This window comes from Rhamphochromis longiceps, linkage group LG22 (assembly GCF_057381845.1).
Source record: "Rhamphochromis longiceps isolate RC_006_pf linkage group LG22, R_longiceps_female_GT1.1, whole genome shotgun sequence".
Classification (NCBI taxonomy): Eukaryota; Metazoa; Chordata; class Actinopteri; order Cichliformes; family Cichlidae; genus Rhamphochromis; species Rhamphochromis longiceps.
Window position 1 is genome coordinate 24,271,679 of NC_140577.1, and position 19,586 is coordinate 24,291,264.

Sequence of the window (19,586 nt, forward strand, 5' to 3'; positions counted from 1 at the left end):
AAAATAAATTAGAAGTATTTAGCTGAAGCGTATTTTATTTATGTTAGTTTGTCTGTGAAGGTTCTCAAAAAAAATGTGAACATTGGCATCCTCGAAAGAGTGTCCTTTATCCTTAAGATGCAGATGGACTGCTGCACATTTTGGACAGAGAGGACAGATGGTTTGAAAGAGGAGTGAAAGAATCCATCTATGTCCACTGTGAGCGACCATCTTTGAACAGAGGCGGTGGTTTACGACACCAACTCTCTGCCATCTATAATCCAGTTTTGAGATCCCTTCCCAGACGCCTTAACTTCCTCTCACATCCTGGGCCATCTGATCCCAGGAATTCGCATGATAAGGTGGGGCCAGGTTTCACAATGAACTCACCCGAAACTCTGGCTGATTGGGACCCACACCCAGTTTCACACCTTGGCTCAGGCGATTAGAGGATCATCAGGGGGTCCTTTTGTCCCTCTGTGGGGGGTCACTCCCACTAGGTTTATATCTGGGACTCTCCACCATTTGACCTTAGAACTGAAGAAGCTTCTCGGATGAGAGGTGAAACGTCTTCAAGTAACTTAAAGAAGTCCAGACGCTTTTCTTTGCAAGCTCCTTTGACATTTATGTTAGTTCTTTTTTAACTTGTAGTCCTAAATTGGAAGATTATTGTGATATTGAAATATAAAAATAAAATTATATTCTATCATTTTTTCATCGCTCAAAATAAGTGTCACACTCGCGGAAGCCGGTGTACCCGCCAAAAGGCCGTGCATTTATTGAGACTTTCAACCCCAGGTAGGCCAATTATGGATCTTCGGATCAAGCAGCTATTCTCCAATGAGAACTATGTTAAAATCAAACACCGCTCACGCCTCACAGATGACAGCTTACAGTCCTGCTTAAAGATGAAAGTGACTTCGTACAGCCCCGATTTGCAGACGCTGTGCACAGAGGTTCAGGAGCAGAAGTCCCATTTTAAAGATATCACGGCAGACCCGACGATTTTTCCATGACGATGTTTCTTTATAGGCCACTTTTCACACACGGTTGCTGTACGCATACAGCCGGCTGTAGCTTTTCAACTCACAGCCCGACACATACCAACACAACAGCAGAGATGGCACAGATACAGATGCGTGATTGCGGGCGACGCGTGATTGCGGGCGACGCGTGATTGCGGGCGACGCGTGATTGCGGGTGCCGCTCAGGTGCGTTCGCCTCCCCTGCACCGGTGCTGCAGACCCGCCACACACATTAACCAGCTAAAATACATATTTAGGCAGAATTTTGCAAATATATATTTTTCTTTCTTTTAGCGGCATAGTTCTTTTTTTCCCAGTTATTTTTTAAAAGTCACGTCAAGGCTCCAAAAGCACAAAGGCGATATGAGGGTGGCGGCTCACAACAGTTTTTGTTTGCTACATTTAGTTCAGCTGGGTGTCTTTCCTTTTGTTATATTTCTTTAAGAGTTCAAAATGTGTTAATTATATAAATAAAAAGTAATTTTCTTTGTAGCACTTCATGGATTTCATAAGCGACACACCTTAGTTGTTCACACAAAGCATAAAAATAAAAAACAATATATTCAGTGTTATCTTCATTTTAGATGTCAAAAAGTATTTGCGGCTCTCAGTGTTTTCTTTTGCGTGGAAACCGGGTCCAAATGGCTCTTTGGGTGTTAAAGGTTGCTGACCCCTGCACTAGCCCCTCCTGACATGGGCGTCACTTAGCCAGCCTGTAAGTGCTGGACTAGGGAAACATGGATAAACGTGACATGCAGGGGGGAACAGAATGAAACACAAGGAGGAAAGCAGGACACAGCAACTCATGACAAATATAAACACAGACACACAGAAAGAGACAGAGGGTGAAGACACAAGAGGTAATCTAATAATCAAAAGTTAAACAGAACAACCTTGGCACTATAGAATAAACTCCAAACTAACCAAATGGACTTAAACATAAACCATAATACAAAATGACAAAAACACAAGAAAACTCAAATGCTGGGTCAAATGACCCAGGGCCATAACACATCAATTTTATTTTTATTGCACAAAATAACAAAAACGTGATGGTAAAGTGCAAACTGCATCCAGGACAGAAACAATCCCATTACACTGCTAACACACTGCTAACACAACTGCAAGGATGTGCAAAGGCAGCATGCTAACACAAAGCTAGCCAAGAACCCAGAGTGATGATAAAGCTGAGTGTGTGCTGACCCCAGCCCAGCAGCCAGACCCTGAACATCAACAGGTAACAAAGTTATTTATGAGCAGCCTTCATGTCTGCTTATTCATGTTTCAGTAGAATCACTGTGGCCATTGCTTTATAGTCTCTATAGGTTGGTTTTCATCTTTGATCTTTGTGTTGTATGCTTTCTATCTATATACAAGAAAATTCCTGTGTATCCTCATTTGGATAGGGATTTTTGTTGGTGTGTTAAATACAAGACAAAGTGATAATTATCTTTCAGGTCAATTTACAGAGTAAAAGGAATCACTTTCTTAGACGAGTAATTAAGTAACATACTGCATTACCCTTAACAACATTAATGAATTTGAGTAACGAGCCCATCACTGGTCCTGACACATAAAACCTTACAACTGAAATGCTGTGTTTTTTTTATTTGACTGTACAAAAAGTCTATGCTGAAACAATTCACCCATCAAGCACATATGGATAAGTAAAATATACCATTCTTGATCCATTTGGTCATCGTCTCCTTTCATATTCATTGTCTGTAGTCAAAACAGGGGTTAACAGATCCCAAACTGTACCCCGGAAGATCAGAATGGCAATAAACTGTACAAAAGTACCCCTTCTGCTGCTTCGTCTCACACTCATTCTTTCACCCTGACGTAGTGCAATAAAGTTCAGATTACAGAGCATGTTATGATTTCATTACAGTGAAATCAGCGCAAGCCAGTGGAGGATGGTGTTTGAAGGGTTCTGTGAATACATCCCAGTCCTTTCCATTCTTGTGTGTCAGGATTTTTTTGTACTTCCAAGAATGGTGTATTTTCCATTTCATTTGTTCGACTGTTGATCTGTAAAGGCTGGTTAATGTGTCATGCAAGAACACTGGCCAGTGCGCTCATGATCAAAATTGAAAATTGTGGCTGTAATGCCTCCATCCAGGCTTAAATGAGCAAAAGGGGAGTGTTGGCTGGTTAATTCTGCAGGGGCTCTGTGACAGTTTTGGACCATTTGTTGCAGCCAGTTGATATTTTAAAGAGGCCAATTAAATTAGCCCTGAAATCAAAAGAGCTGTAATTTTAACCCTGGTAATTCTTGGGAAACATTGAAGAGGGCCAATTGGGAAAGGTCTTGAAAAAAATATAAACAAAGTTTATCTGTTTACACCTGAAGCACCGATACACCATCAGCATAGAATTATATTACAGTAGCCCAAGTCCTAGATGACATTTAGTTAGCGATTAGAGTGTAACATTTAGCTTATTAGAAGTACAGATCACACCAGCCCCTATAGCTATGAATATTAATTACATATTAACACAAAGTTTCATTGTTAGATCTTTGTTTTCTGCCTCTGTTGTCAATGTGTTGCTATATAAAAGAGGCAGTTTCAAGGAGCAGATTTTGACATGTGACAGTAGGAAAAGTCTGGATGCAACAACTAGAAGACAGAAATTCCCAATGCTTTAAGAAAATTGTTGCATGAACTTACTTTTGCGATTCATATGGGTAAGTTGCAGTCTAATGATTTAATTTGTCACCATAAATACAAAGAGTCCCAAGTTCTGCAATATTTGTACTAAATTTGATTTAATTTGTGTCTATTGATAATGACTGAATTATGATTTTTCTTATCTCTGGTTTTGTTTTCACTGCTGTTTTTGTTTTATTTCCTACTACTTCCTGGCTCAGGAAGTAGAGTGGGTCATGTACTGATCAGAAGGTTGGTGGGTAGATTCCCCAGCTACTGCATGTCAAAGTATCCTTGGAGGAGATACTGAACCCTGAGTTGCCCCTGATCCGTGTGAATGTGGGAGTGAATGTTAGAAAAGCACTTAAAAGAAGTGCTTATGAATGTCGACATGTATGTGAATGAGTAAAAAGGTCTCTGAGTGCTCAGTTAGAGTAGAGCGCTACACAAGTATATTTCAGTGACCTTGAGGTCGAGGTGTGAATTTCAAAATCCCACATCGCCTCATTCTGAAGTTCTCACATTCAAAAACTTGGGTGTCCACGCCATCCACCCTCCCTGTGGGACGACGACAATATCTCATCACCATTAAAATTATGTCTACAGCTTTTTTGTTATTTAAAGTGATTCATATTAAAGTTGAAGTTAAATCAAATTAAAAAATTTGTATATTGTAGGATTTTTTTTTTATGGTAAATGGCCTGTATTTATATAGCGCTTTACTAGTCCCTAAGGACCCCAAAGCGCTTTACATATCCAGTCATCCACCCATTCACACACTGACAGAGGCGAGGCTGCCGGACACTGGTGCCACCGGGCCCTCTGACCACCACCAGTAGGCAACGGATGTCTTGCCCAAGGACACAACGACCGAGACTGTCCAAGCCAGGGCTCGAATCGGCAACCTTCCGATTACAAGGCAAACTCCCAACTCTTGAGCCACGATCGCCCGATTTATGGTGGACAGCGGATCTATTCTATCATGTCCACTGTTTTTCTTTGCTTACATTTTGGAATTGTGCTGGGTATAAGTTAAAAAAAGAAAAAAATTGCTTACTTCAACACGTGTGTGTGTGTGTGTTACAAGTGAATTTCTTCATTAGAGCTGAAGGTGAATGTGACGCTCTGTGTAGTTTCTGTGTGCCTCCTTTGTTGTGACCTCACAGCATTTCACTAGAAGGGCACCAGTTACACACATTTACTACCCCTCCCCTCCTCATCGTACCACTGTTATTCCTAGTACGATGAGGTAGTATAGTATAATAAAATATTATAGTATAATAAAAATAACTACTCACCTCTGTAGCTGTACGTGTACAGATACTGCAAGAAGGCAGGAATGCTCTCAGGAATGCCACATACAGTATGGTATGTCTGATTCTGAAATTCCCATGGAAGGCCCATATTTACAAATATTTATCCTGTTTGCCAAGATTCAAGTTCACATGTACTGGTCAACAAGGATACAATGACAAAGGACCTAGATCATAATGTATTTATTATGTGTTACTCTTCTGGTAAAAAAGCTGGAACGAATTTGTTTCTTTTGTTTGTCATTTCTTCTTTGTTCCACACTAACAAATTATTTGTGGGTACACCTTTCTCTACAAATAAGCCACATAATAAAGCGTGAAGACCTCAGTGCCTCGAGGCATTGCTTGTGTTTTATTTGAAAACTTTTCCACTTGTAAGCAGCAAGTAATTGATTCACAGCTACAGGATGGCTGTGCAGGACACCATTCTTACACAGGATTCTAAAATACAGTGGTTCCGAAGGGCTCGTATTTTACATTGTGTTTGTTTAAACATTAACCCAATGCCCCATTCTTATCTTTGCCTTTTGGTACAGTCAAATACACACTCTTTTATTCTTGAACTCATTCTTCGGTCTGAAACAAGATATTTTAACTCATTTTTCCAGTCAATCGACTTTATTCTGATTGGTTGGGTCTCTCAAATCAGCCATATTAACGCTATCTGCTCTGAGTTATATCAAACAGAGGCATAGCACAATAGGTCCACTTTCAAATTATCTGCTCTGAATTTCCCCTGAATTCATTGTGTGTTTAATCGCATGGAACTCTTTTGAAAACAAACAATCAACCAAAAAAACTAAAGAAAGATTTCTTTTTGTTTTATCACTTTGTTGCCTTTGTGAGACATAGTTAGCACCTTGAGGTAGAGCTTTGGTGCAGAGCTCATTTTGGCAGCTTTAAATTTGACATAAAGTGTAGAGGAAACGATGAACAAAGCGGAGGCACAATCAATGTGAACATTTTCCATTACCTTCATGCAGGGCTGAAAGTAACCAGCTTCGTGACTCCCCCGAAAATTCATGCAGTACTTTTAGTGAGGGCAAAGTCTGTACTGGCAAGGCTCCAGCATAAGTAAATCCCACACTTCTTGGCAACAAGAATCTCTGCATAGCTGAAATCTTGCCCACTCTGTAGATTTTTGTACCCTTGTTTTGTTATATCCTACATTACTGGTTGTAAAATCCAGGCAGCCCCCATTTTTAGTAACCGAAGGAAAAATGCACAAAAAAAGAGCAACTTTGTTCTTCATAACCCTCATTAGTTGAACTGTTAGAGTGTAGCACAGGGGGGCTGATTGCCTGAACGATACTGTTTGTTAATCTGATCATGTTTGTGTTTGGAACCCAGCAAACAAGCTGCCATGAGCAAGCTGAAACAGTGAGCCAGACCGAGCTCTTGCTCCCCCTGCAACAAACCACACACACACACACACACACACACACACACACACACACACACACACACACACACACACACACACACACACACACACACAGTGAGCGTCAGCCTCTTCTCCCAGGCTAAATAATGACGATCGGAGGCACATAGCTTAGGTGATTAATTATCCATGTCACCAGATGGGACGATGAGGAAAAAAAAGTCTGATTTTCTTTTTTCCCCCTAAATGCATTTCAGAGTGTGGGTTCGATTGGGGTAATGACAGCCATATGTTGATAGATGACCAGAGGCTAGTATTAATCAGAAATACAGATATGGGATGTTACCAGGACAGACGACTGTATGTGTATATGTGTGTCTGTGTGTGTTTGCAACTCAGTAGTAGAGTATTTAGGTCTACAAACAATCGAAGAAAACAGATTTGGCTGTATATAGAACTGTATGTTTTTCCTTTGCAAATATATATTCAGATTTGTATAGTCTGGACTCTTTACTGAGATATTTTCAGTCTACCTACTAAAGTAATAGCCAATTTATCACATGCAGTAAACACTGTTGGAAATTATTCATGAAGGAACCAATAAAATTCACCCTTTTTAACATTTGAACACTTTCTTTTCCACCAAGGCTCGACTTATCAAACACACACCGTAACTCCATCTTTTTCTTAACCAATTTAGAGATAGCCTAAAGTGAAAAAATAATAATAATAGTAATAATAATAAATAAAATTCGGTGGAGAAAAAATAAAGCACTTAGGTAAGAAGGTGTGTCAGTTTTAATTAATTAATTGGCTCTTGTTGTCTCTCTGTTGTTGTAGTTGAAAAGAGTGAAATCAAAAGGACAGGATCTTGCCTGAGGGATCCTGGCTACGCATTGGGGACCACTTATGTAGTCCGGTCAAGCGGAAAGACTGGTTAGCGTCATTTTATCCCTCATTACATGGGTATACAAATATTTCCACCCTAGAGCCAAATCATTTTTCTTTCACAGCTTTTTCAGAAAATTCAGTCAAAATCTGAAAAACCTTCCCTGTAAGAATAAATGGGAGTAAAGGCAAAGTTAATGGAGACTGGAGTAGTATAAGCTTCCATTTCATTAGTAAAGGGCAAGTTTACTTTTTTGAAAATTATATGTTATAGTAGGAATTTAGCAGGAACAGACATTCTTGACAATTGTATCACAAGAGAGCTTAATATATTATAATATAATGCAATCATGAGCAGCGGCATCATTTACAGTAATAATATAAAAGTAATAGTATAATAATCATCATGATTAATAGTAATAGTATGCATCCTGCAACTCTGCGGCAATATATTGGATGAAAAATTAGGGGAAATGGATAAAATCCCCACTTTTAAAAGAATTAGGCATAAAACATACACTACATACATACATCATTTCAAAACAAACCACTGCTTTAACCTGCATGGACTGAGGAAGGCCATTAGGAGCTACATGGTTAAAACTAGAGTGGGGAAGACTTAAAACACCCTCGTCAGATGAGCAGAGGCCAGCTGCTGGAATAAGGTCTCAGCAGTTCTGTTATATAAGCAGAGGCGAGGCGAGGGCTTTGTGTGTGATTAATAAATTCCTAAAACAAATTCTAAATGTCACTGGAAACCCATGAAGGGAGGCAAGAATAGGGCTTGCAAACAATTTTATGCTAGTAACTGTGTTTTGAACCAAATGCAGGGCTGGGGAGGGATGAGTGACGCAAGTGAAAAGTTGCAGTATATAATTTAACTAGCTAGGAAAACCTCATGTTATTGGCTGATAGTATAGATTTGATTTCTCTTTTTTTTCTTTCTGTTAGTTGAAAAAAAAACCCCAAACAAAACAGGAATGAATCAAAATTCAGTTGCTGGAAAAAAACGTAATATCAAGATTCATGTTTGATGATATTGCGAGTTTATAAGTACTAATTTGCAGGAAAACTTTTAAATATTTTAATGAATCGTTTTAGATTAACCATGTGTGAGTGTTTGTAGTTATTCACAGATTTTTCAGAGATCAAGCAAAGGATTTCAAGTCTTTCTCCACAGGGCTGAGCTCATAAATCACAAGGTAGTTTGGCTGGTAAGTTCACAGTTTTCACTGGTTGCAGATTTTACTGATCCAGCCACAGGTAAGTTCTTATAGTATCTCATAAGTGAGGATAAGTGAGGTAGGAATTTATTGTTTCTCCACAGCTTTGTGTGCAAATCAAGCATCCTCAGCTTTCACAGGTTTTTATTCATGTGTGGGAGTGGGTTGAGCGGGTTTGGCCACAGGAAAGCTGGGCTGGCACACTAAGACAAAATCTGCGACAGATGAGGACAAATAACTATGTAACATTACTCAGCAACAAGAAAACAAGCTTTAATTTCTAAAAAGGCTTTAATCTCACTGCTACTCAACAATCTGACACTGGAAAGGAGGCCTGAGGTTATATCCTGCAGCTAAGCGCCAAGTAGTGGAAACTAGTCTGCTTATACCTTTCCATATCTGGGAAGAAGCAAGCACAGTTAACCCACATGTAAAACAGAAAGATGGCAAACAGGGGAGAGAAGGTGGTTTAGGATCTGAGAAGACCGTTGGAACCATGACAGATATGATGCTGAGGCCAACAAGTCAATGTGTAACGAACCTTCTCAGTGAAACTGTTGGTGCCTGGCACATGGAGCTTAGTTTTGATAGGGCTAAGATGGTGGAAAACCAGTTAGTAATGGTACTAAAGCTTTCACTGAAGTCGGTAAGGCACATGTGAGCCTTGTGAACATAGAAACAGTCCTGTATCCCCATGGATACAGTGCAATTAACTGTTGCCCTCAACACAAATACTGTTACACTCAAGGTTGCTACAAGGTTACTTCATAGCAGGAACACGTGGCAGATGCCCTTGCCTGCATTGTTGATATTAAGTGCTATATTTCAAAACACATGTCATGCAATTTAGGTTTGGTGAAGGCAGCGATGCCAAGCTTGGCAATCAGTGTTCAAAAGTAGACAAAAAAACCAAAAAAACAACAAGAATAACAACAGCAAAACATTAATTTAAATGGTTTTGAATATGAATGGCTTTAATCCTCGGACAAAAAGATTGTTATTCCATCCTTGCAGCTCAGAACCCTTTGTTCTCTTTAAACTGCCTGCTTTAAAGCTACAAGGCAATGAAGATTTTAATTCAATGTGTTTTGAAAGAAGCTCGTGTCAGTGGTTGTCTTACAGAAAACTGGTCGTTCATCTAAAAACTTGAAATAAAGTTTTGATCAGCAGTAGAGGCTTTGCTTTTAGTGACACGGAGTGGCTAACGTGATATTTAAAACTGCAGCAATATTGGTTCACTGTATGCTAATGGCGGCTTAATGTTTGTGGCTGAAAATCAGTTGGGGTCTGAATGCAAAAAAGAAGAGGTTTTATGTATATGAGGCAGAAAATGAAATTCATTTGGGTGGCAGGAAGAGTGACCTCGTCACCTATTGATTCCAGTCTGTCTGAATGGCAGATCATCAGAATGTGAGAAGCACAGTAATTATGAAAAAGTATTAAGCCACCTTCTTTTGACAAACTTTTGACATACCCCGAACTTCCTGGGGCTTCAGATTATAGAGAGCAATATAAAGATTGTTTATCTTATTCGTATTTACTGCCAGGGGTATTCCAGGTATGTCTTTTAAATAGGGTGATACAGGAGGGACCAGGAACCAAACAGGGGATAGGGGGTTGATGTGAGATCAGAAAAAAAAAAAAGGGGGGGGGGGGGGGGGGGGGGGGGGGGGGGAGTGCTAAAACAGGCTTAGAAAACATTAGACGTGATTTTGAGGCTTTTTGTGCAGTGTTTGTATTGAGTTGAATAACCCACGAGTATGTTTATGCTAACTGGCTCTGCTGAGCAAATCTGATTCATCATTAGATGAAAGCAAGACACTGAAAGTATCAAAGTTAATGCGGTCTTTCAAAATCGTAGCAGGCACTGGTAAAACGATTAAAACGCATTCTCAGGAATAGCTCGACATTTTCTAGAAAAAGAGAGCAGTAAAACCTCCTCTAACTCTCTCCAAGATAAAGTGAGCAATGCACAGCTTGTTAAAAAAACGGCAGGAAAAACAAACAAACATGTAATAGAGAAAAACAAAACAAAAAGAAATGTTTCCCAAACAACATGTGCCAAAAGGCAAGCTTTTGAAATCCTAAAAATCACAGCATTTTTACCAGTCATCATGTCTTCTGCTGTGGGGTTGAGATGTCATTATTTAGTTTGTTGTAAGTCCGTTCTGACAGCAATTTCATACACACACACACGCACACACACACGCACTCACACCTGAGATATTTATTACTTACTTTTAAGTGAGCCACTTGCCAGTGTAGAGTTCAGATTAAGGACGATTCCCACAGCACAAATCTGGTAACTTGGAAAGACAGTGACTAGACATCTCAACCAAGGCAGTGTAGGAGGGCGACTATAGATTTTTTTTTTTAACTTGCAATGGCTGCTAATTAATTCTTTATGTGCTGCACTGAGAGCCGTCATACTAATGGTGTTTATTTGGGTTTCAGTCAAGCAGCTGAAGGAATAGATAAATGTCTGAAAGAGGGATGGGTTTGCTGTCCCGAATTTCTGTCTGACAGCCACAACAATAACAGCTTTTGCTTGTTCCCCTGTCACTTACTGTAGCTGACAAGTTGTTCTGAAATCCAGCTCTAACAACGCAAGACTGCTGCTCACATTCAGCTCCTTTCACTTCAAGGCTTTTTCACATTCTTGACATCAAAATAACACAAACAAGTACACGTTTACTTGCTGTTTCATTAAAAGGCTGTACAGACAACTTGCGAGGAGAATAATCGCATTCAAACCTAACTAATAATATACATGTTCTGCTTTGAATATTCTTTTTTTTCTCTCTAGAGTGGGACAACACTGAGCCCTTTTACTCCAACACCAAATAGTAGTTTGAAAATAATAAAAGTCTTTAGTCATTCTATCAGCTTTGTGAGATTGCAGTTCAAAATAGAGCAACATGCAGCAAGCAGTGAGGTAAAAATTAATGTTATGGTACTAATAAGCTCTGAATGAAATGGTTAACACCTCAGTGCACTGATGTATAATCTATGATGAGTATGCTCATTTCTTGTTAATCCCATGGCCCAAATGGCTAAAATCTTTCTGCTGCGCTTTTCAACAAAAATGTGTAGCTTTTATTTTAGTTTTACAGTAAAGTAGTGTAATGTTTGCCACTGTTGCATCCCAGCAAGAAGCTCCTGGGCTTGAATTCACCTGTTGGATGTATGCATGTTGGATTCATTTATGATTCAAAAGTGGCTTTAGGTTTTAATCTGAATGTGAATGGTTGTCTGGTGACCTATCCAGGATGTACCCTGCTATTCACCTTGTGACAGCTGTGATAGGTTAAAGCACCTCTGTGACCCTGAATAGGATAAACTGAAGATTATATGTTAGGATATATCTGTAAAGGTTTGCAGGTTGCAGACTCAAATGGGAGCTTCAGAGACCAACAACTTCAGGAGCAAATAAACCTTTATTGGGGCAATGCAAGTGATCCAGGTGGTAGCAAAATAATATAACCTCACAAAGAGCACACGCTAGCAGAGCAATAAGGACACCGTATGCATCAACAAAGAACAGATGAAAACTGAGGCTTTAAATAGAATCAGAAAGATGTAGAGGAGATCTCCAACAGAGATGAACTCTTGACAAGAAGAATGAAGAAGACATAAGCAAGGCTACAGTCAACTAAAATACAAGAAATGTAATATATTGTACTCTAGACACTAAGGAAAACCAGATAACAAACATAGCAAGAACTAAAGACTAAACACAAACTAGCAAATAAGTACAACCATAAAATCCTTAATATAATTACAAAATTAAAAACTCATAGAAAACTCTAAAAAACCCAACATAACCAAAACATCGTGATGATATTAGAAGTGAAGGAATAAAATTGGCTGTCCTTTTTATTTTTCTTACACTTTCTGATGAAATGATATCATTCTGATAATGTATGCCGATTGGTTGTACAAGGATTTTGGACAGGGCGCTCGCCCTTAATGACACTGATTTCCAGATAATAACAACAGATGTTAGGAGGATAATTAAATCATAACCAAAACCTACATGTATTTAAAAAATTCAAAAGACCACGAATATTCAAACTGGGTATGGTGCTCAAAGCATGCCGCTTCATGGAGGCTTGTAGAAAAACTCTGTGGAAGCTTGTTTGATATGAGAATTACTAACATAAAGTGGCTTCATCAATGTATATAGAAAGCCATTTTACAGCAATTAAATCCGTTTTAAAAAATCCCAAAATGGAGCTCCATGTCTCATCCACTTCAAACAAATGCCATAATTGCCAGTAAATATACTTTTTTAACCCAGTGAGCATTTGTTTTGCTATAGCTACCTCAGGTTGTTTTCATTCTGGACTAATACATGAGCGCTCCCCATGAAAGAGTAAATTCCGAGAATAGAAGTTTACTTCATTTTAAATTTAATTTAAAAAAGAAAAAATATTAGCATAAAAGAGCTCCCATTTAACAAAAGAGACCTCCAGCAGAACCAGGGAGGGGTAGCCATCTGGCACAACCGGGTTGAGGGGAAAGAGATGACAAAAAGAATAGGCTTGAAAGACAACAAACAACAAAGGAGGCACTTTGATGTGAGTATTGTTCAAATTAAAATTTACAGAGTTTAGGGATCGCCAAAGTGATTGCATTTCATTGTCAGGGGGAAATCTTCAAATTGTCAATTAAAGGTCCTGAGATATGACATCCTGCTAGGACACAGTATATAACACCAGAGGCAGTGTCATTCTACAACAGAAATGTCATTGCCCCTCCATCTGTTGTTTCAGATCAAAGCAATGAAAAAAAAATATTCAGACAGTCCAACATCATCATTCCTACAGCCGTGCTGCTGCCACGGCTATAACATTTCTTCCATGTACATGTCAACAAGTGCATCCAGGATGTGATTCATACACCTGCATGAAACGTCTAATGCATCTCTGTGCCTCAGTCTGATTAGGTCTGAAGATGAACTGTATAGTTTCTTATGATCAGAGTGATATAGGGACTTGTGAAACCAAAAAGACTGCTCTGAGATGTGTAGAAGGGTAGGTGGGGAACACTGAAACAGAGAGAGACAGAGAAGAAAGAACAATTAAGAAGTCTGTGCGATGGCTGGAGGAGCAGTAAAAACACACTTTGTTCTATTTATATTGTTTCTGTTTTCTTCATTTGGATTCTAAGCAGATTTTTATTTGTCTTTAGCTCAACAGTCTCAAAATCCCAAACTAACCTCAAGAAATATCCTTTTCTTTTTTTTTACTTTGCATAATTTTACTTTTATTTATTAGTTGTAGGTATTGTGCTGAACTTATCCATAGGCTGTGTTACTCAGTAAAATAATTTAATATGCATTAGCCTTTTCAGTTTTTACAAAAAGTAATACATCACTCCCCATAAACAAATCATTTTCTAAACTGTTGCAAGTGTTGCATTGCTTTTATGTTATTCTGTGTAGTTGCTGGCTACTGCTATATGTCCATTATCTGATATATTAAAATACCAAATGTCAGCTATTGTTTAGTAGCCTGTTTAAGCTGAGAGCAAGGTCAGTGAAAAACAGCCTCTAGAGCATTTCCCAGAAAAATGGTTGGCAGTGATTCCACTGTAGGAATGAGTACAGGCAAATGACCATACATAACATTCATTCCTGCATTTGTTATCTGTTGAAAATGGAGCTTTGGTGCTTGTTCATCATGCTTGGTCTGGGATTCTTTACTGCTATGATTTCATTATAGACTGTTGAGCACATGGTAGATAACTAAGTACTGTTTGCTCTTGGCACATTCTTTTCTCTCCTTTACACACAAAAAGACACCATCTACTCTTCATGAAAGTAATTAAAGACCATAAATAGAAAAAGTAGTTTTTCTATTTATGGAGCCCTTCATCTCCCAACTGGAAGACACAGGCCATGTAGTGTAGATGTCAGCAAGGCTTCTGGTTGGCATTTGTGGTTACAGCCTTTACTGCAGTTATGTCCCTGATGCACTATGAACCCAGTCACTGAGTCTGTGTAGTCCCCCATGCAGATGTGCTGGTCATAGGTGGCTTCTTCCCTGAAAACATTCCAGTCTGATCTCTCAAAGCAGTTGTTAGATTTGTATTGTTGATTGTCATTTATGCTTAGAAATATTTACTTATATATGCTTGGAGTTTTGTAATTAGTTGTAGATTGGTAGAGGTTTTGATCCTTGATAGTCTGCAAACTTTGTGTGTATTAGACAGCACTTTGGGAGCATGAGAGGTCATACCGTGTCTTATTATTTTATGGTAGGATTAACGTAGCTACATTTGTTTTAGTCTAAGTGCTTTTCTGTTTAGATGAACTGCTGGACTTCCTTACCGGGGGGGTCTAGTCTACCCTCTTCCTGACCAAGGATGATTGCCTTCGTGCTTTCATGTCGTTATATGACCTTTGACACACACACACACACACACACACACACACACACACACACACACACACACACACACACACACACACACAGTATTCTTTGTTCACATGTATACCTATGTAAGATGTTATATGTTAATGACCCTATGCATATTCATGTAACCACAATAAAAGGAGTGCTGTGGGGAAACCTGGCTGAGAGTCTGACAGTGGTCAAGTGGTGGAACGACGCTTGGCTCCAGCCAGGTCTCCCTCATGCATGAGTAACCAGAGAACTTTGGTGCCTTGAGTCTTGCTTTTGCTGCGTAGCAGATTGTCCTTAACGTTCCAGCGAATAGGTTTATGTTACAAACCTATCAGCAGTCTTGTAGGCCTGTGGTAAATCTTTTCAGCCCAACCCTGATCCTACTTTGTACTGGCTTGGAGCGTTTGAGCAGTGGTCTGTATGCTAAGAGAAGAAGGACACAAAGGTGCACTGACTAACCCAGCTGTGGGAGAGGGATGGCTTTGTGTGAGTCACCATTATCGGTGTAAAATAGGTCAAGCGTGTTTTCAACCCTTGTGGCAAGTTCACATGTTGGTAAAACTTTGGAGTCACTGTTTTCAGGCTGGCATGGTTGAAATCCACAGGCACAGTGAAACAGCAATCAAGATGGGCCATCATTAACAGTAGCACAGAGGGACATGCACCACAGTAGTTTCCTTAGTATACAAAATGGGCAGAATCTATCATTTAAAGAGTCAAACTGTGCTGAGCAAAGATTAACTCATGTTGGCACATCAACACAGCAATCTTTGTTAATAAAAAAAAAAACAACCCCACAAAGTCTGTGAGTGTGGTGCTTACCTGGTGTTGCAGTGCCTCTATTGTAACTGTGCAGATTGGTGTTAGCCCCTGTAGCTGGAAGGCTGTATCAGAGATATTATTGTGCAGCCACTTTTCAGTGAAGATAAACACACAGCAGTTCTTTATTTCAGACTCTTTGGTCAGATGCATAAATCAGTACAAGAAAGCCTAAATATGTTTTCTGAAATTGATGCAGGTACAACCAGAAAAGTTCAGCATTCTGCTAAACACGTGCTTCAACACTGTCTCCCATCACCCCGATCACTTCCCCCAGTTGATATATGGCCGTGGGGAAAGAGAGTGGGCTTCCTACATCCATACAGACAGACAGACAGACAAAAAAAAAAAAAAAAAAACACAGCAGAGGTGGTATGAGTAATGGGGGTACCTGAATGGGGTCAATCTGGTGTTGTCACACTGAACATAGCTACCATCAGCCAGTGCCACAGGGTCCTTTATAGCCCCCCGCACACTATTACCCACCTGCAGACCCACTAGGCTGAGAAAATGGAAAGTACTTTTTTCTGCAAAGCCTGTTATACTTACCTTTGCTGTTTTTTAATCTTTTCTCTTTCTTTTTTCTGGCAACTCAGATACAAAACATCACACACTCTTAGTACAAAACCCCATTGTTTTCTTGTCAGTGCTTTTTGACTATATTCCGATATAATATTACAACTTCCCCAATGTTGAACAAATGTTGAACTACAGTTTCCCTGTAGAGATTAATAAAGATTTTTTTCCCCCAATATCTGATTCTGATTTAACCCAAAGGAATTCCTCTGACTGTGTGTGAAGGCACAGTGCATGCTTGCGTGCTCATTCAGTACATCCATAAATATTCCGAGCCAGATAAATGAGACACTTTGCTAGTTTGGGCACATGTGCAAGTGCATGTGTGGTTATGTTTCCGTGTCAGTAGAGGAGTACTCTTGCTTGGAATGTGTTCATACATGCAGTCACGTGAATGAAGCTGAGATGTTGGAGTTGAACTGTGAAAGTGGCAGCTGTCAGCACTGTGGTGTGTGTGATGTATGAGTTCATCCGTCACTGCGAGACCCCTTTCCGAGGAGGGGGTGGAATAGCAATCCAAGATCATTTCCAATTCCTCCCTCGGCCAATTCTTGTCTTAAAATATGTTTGTTTGTTTTTTATTGTTTCTTGTGGAGTTTAATTTGCATTTCTTTCTCTTTTTTTTCCTTTTTGTTTATATGTTTGCAGAGATGAGTGAGACTGGGTAAATATTGGTAGTTTCTTCTCCGGCTTTCTCCATGTTTGGGTGTATTATGATGCAAATGTTTGTAGATGGGCTACACAAGTGAGAAAGTGGGCATGCAATCCCAAGATTAAACTGGAAAACGCATTATTTCAGATCCATTTTTAAAGCCATATGAATCATTGATGATGTTGCAGATGTGAGCAATAAATACATTTAAATATAAATATATACAGACTCACTGAGAGAGTCTCACTGATCTAAGTATGTTAAATGCAAAAAGCACTCGGTGTTTTAACATTTATGAATACATATTCAGATGCATACATTCCTTTACTCCTGTGTAGCTTCCTGGGACTGAATATCAGGGGATCCAATGGTGCTGAGAGGCTGCCGGCTGGCCTCACTGGGGTCAAAGACCACAGAAGAAGAGAAAAGCTGCAGAGCTGCACTATGATACATATACGTAAAATGTAAGAATTTGTGGGAAAGAGAAGGAAAGTGGATGCAATATTGTTTGTTCAAAAGACTAAGATAAAGCTCATGAGACAGAATAAAATAAAAGAATGCTGACAAAAAGAGATCTCCAAAAAACCTCAACATAACAAAGTGTATTCCTTGCAGGGCAAAGTTGCTGATGCTCAGTGTACTATACTTTCTTCCGATCCATACCCTTATGTCTCGATTAATAGACAGTTAAAGGAGATTTGCATAACGGATGCTTAAACAAAAAAGTTTTTCACATGAGTCGCTACATTTGCTGACAACACTCTCCAAAGCCTCCCTTCTTCTCTGCGCAGGAAATATGGACAGCCTTGTGTACTGTATGTCTTTGAGATAAAGTGCAGCAACTAAAGGAGATATGTTACCTCATGTCCCTTTACTTACTCCCCACTGAGTAGTCATCACTAGGATCCCTTTACGGCTGTCCATTCTGTCCTCATGAATTACATCTCACATAATTTCCACCTTTGTTCATGTACGGTGGTGCCAAGAGCCCTATGTCTGACACATGCATAAATCAAAGAGCAATTCATCGTTTGGATTAAGCTTGTTGAATGCAAGCTATCCCTGGAGTCACGCTGTAAAGTATGGACCTGAGCCTTCTATACACACCATGCCAAGAGCCCATGCAGAGCCAATCACAATGCTTGACAAGTGCATATAAGCATGTTTTATATTGCTAGTTTTAGACATCACCGTGTTTACATCAGTCATGTTAGCAGAAGGGCAGATGCCCTTCAAAAACAATGCATCATGCACGCTGAGATAAAGACGTTGCACATTCCAGTTTTTCCTCATCTTAATACCCAAAGTGTTTTCTGGTTGAGTTCTCTTTTTATCATTTCTATTCCAGGGCATTACTTACTGCCATGTTGTTGGATGAAGCTAGCATTGCAGAGATAGTTACAAGGTGTCCTTTGGCAGATGCAACAATATTGGATGCCATCAGATAAAAGCCCTGTTTTAAAAAGCAATAAAGTCCACATTAGGAAACTGAGGATTAACTCAGCATTCATGTGGTGAAAAAAAATTCAGAACAGAAAATCAGAAAATACAACTTTTTTTTTTTTTTTTTTTTTTTGTGTCCCGTTTGGATCTTTAGCCATCAGAATTGTTGTCTTAAGGCCAAGAAAGATGCCAAGCGGATTTATTTTACCAAGTGGATCATCATGGCCTTGCCATATTGGTCCATTTGATTGACCTTTATTATAATTATGAATTTATTTTATTTTCAGTTGCTACAAACGGGACAGACATGACTGGGGGATAGGACAGGGAGAAAGAATGAAAGAAAGAGAGGGAGAGAAAGAAAACCAAAGGGGAGAAGAGAAGGTGAGAAGGGGGGGAAGAAAGAAAAAAAAACCAAACAAAAAAACAAAACACCTGGGTCACCTGTATGGAGAAAAAAAAAAACAGAAGAGAAAGCAAACAACAAAGAGCAACATAATAAAAAAAAAACGGCACCATCACAATAAACTAGCTAGCAGTAGATATAATAATAATGGATACTTTATTGATCCCCATGGGGAAATTACTTGTTTTTCTCTGCATTTGACCCATTCACTCAGTGAAGCAGTGGGCAGCCCACTAAGCAGGCGCCCGGGGAGCAGTGTGTAGGGACGGTACCTTGCTCAGGGGTACCTCAGGGTAGCCGTTAAGTGGATTCGAACCGCCGACCTTCCGATCATGGGGCGACCACTTTACCTACTGAGCTATCCCTGCCCCATATCAGTACATACTAAGTAATAAACGATATTGTGCAGCACGCAAGATAGACAGCGCACAATGTGCTTTGAGGCAGCAGCCAAGAAAGCTGTAGTCCGTGTCTGTGAATACCCGTGTGTACACCTGTGTGCATACCTGTGTGGATCAGCATGCTTGCATTCCAAAGGTTTCTCCATGTAACGATCTGCTAGGGAGTGTGGGGAGCCATAGCCCCGTCCTCCAGGGTATGAAGCAGGTATGGAGGAGATCAAAACTCCAGACATCCAGAGGCCCCCAGAACACAAGAGACCAAGGAAGACCAACAGAGGGGCAGCCGCGCCACTGTCCCAGTAAGAGCTGAGGAGAGTCCCAGATGAGGGCTCACTCAGCAGCCGCGGAGCAGAAGCCAGGGGGAGTTGCAATGACGCGCCCGTGAGCTCCGCCGGCAGCCAGCTGTGCCTGAGTGACCG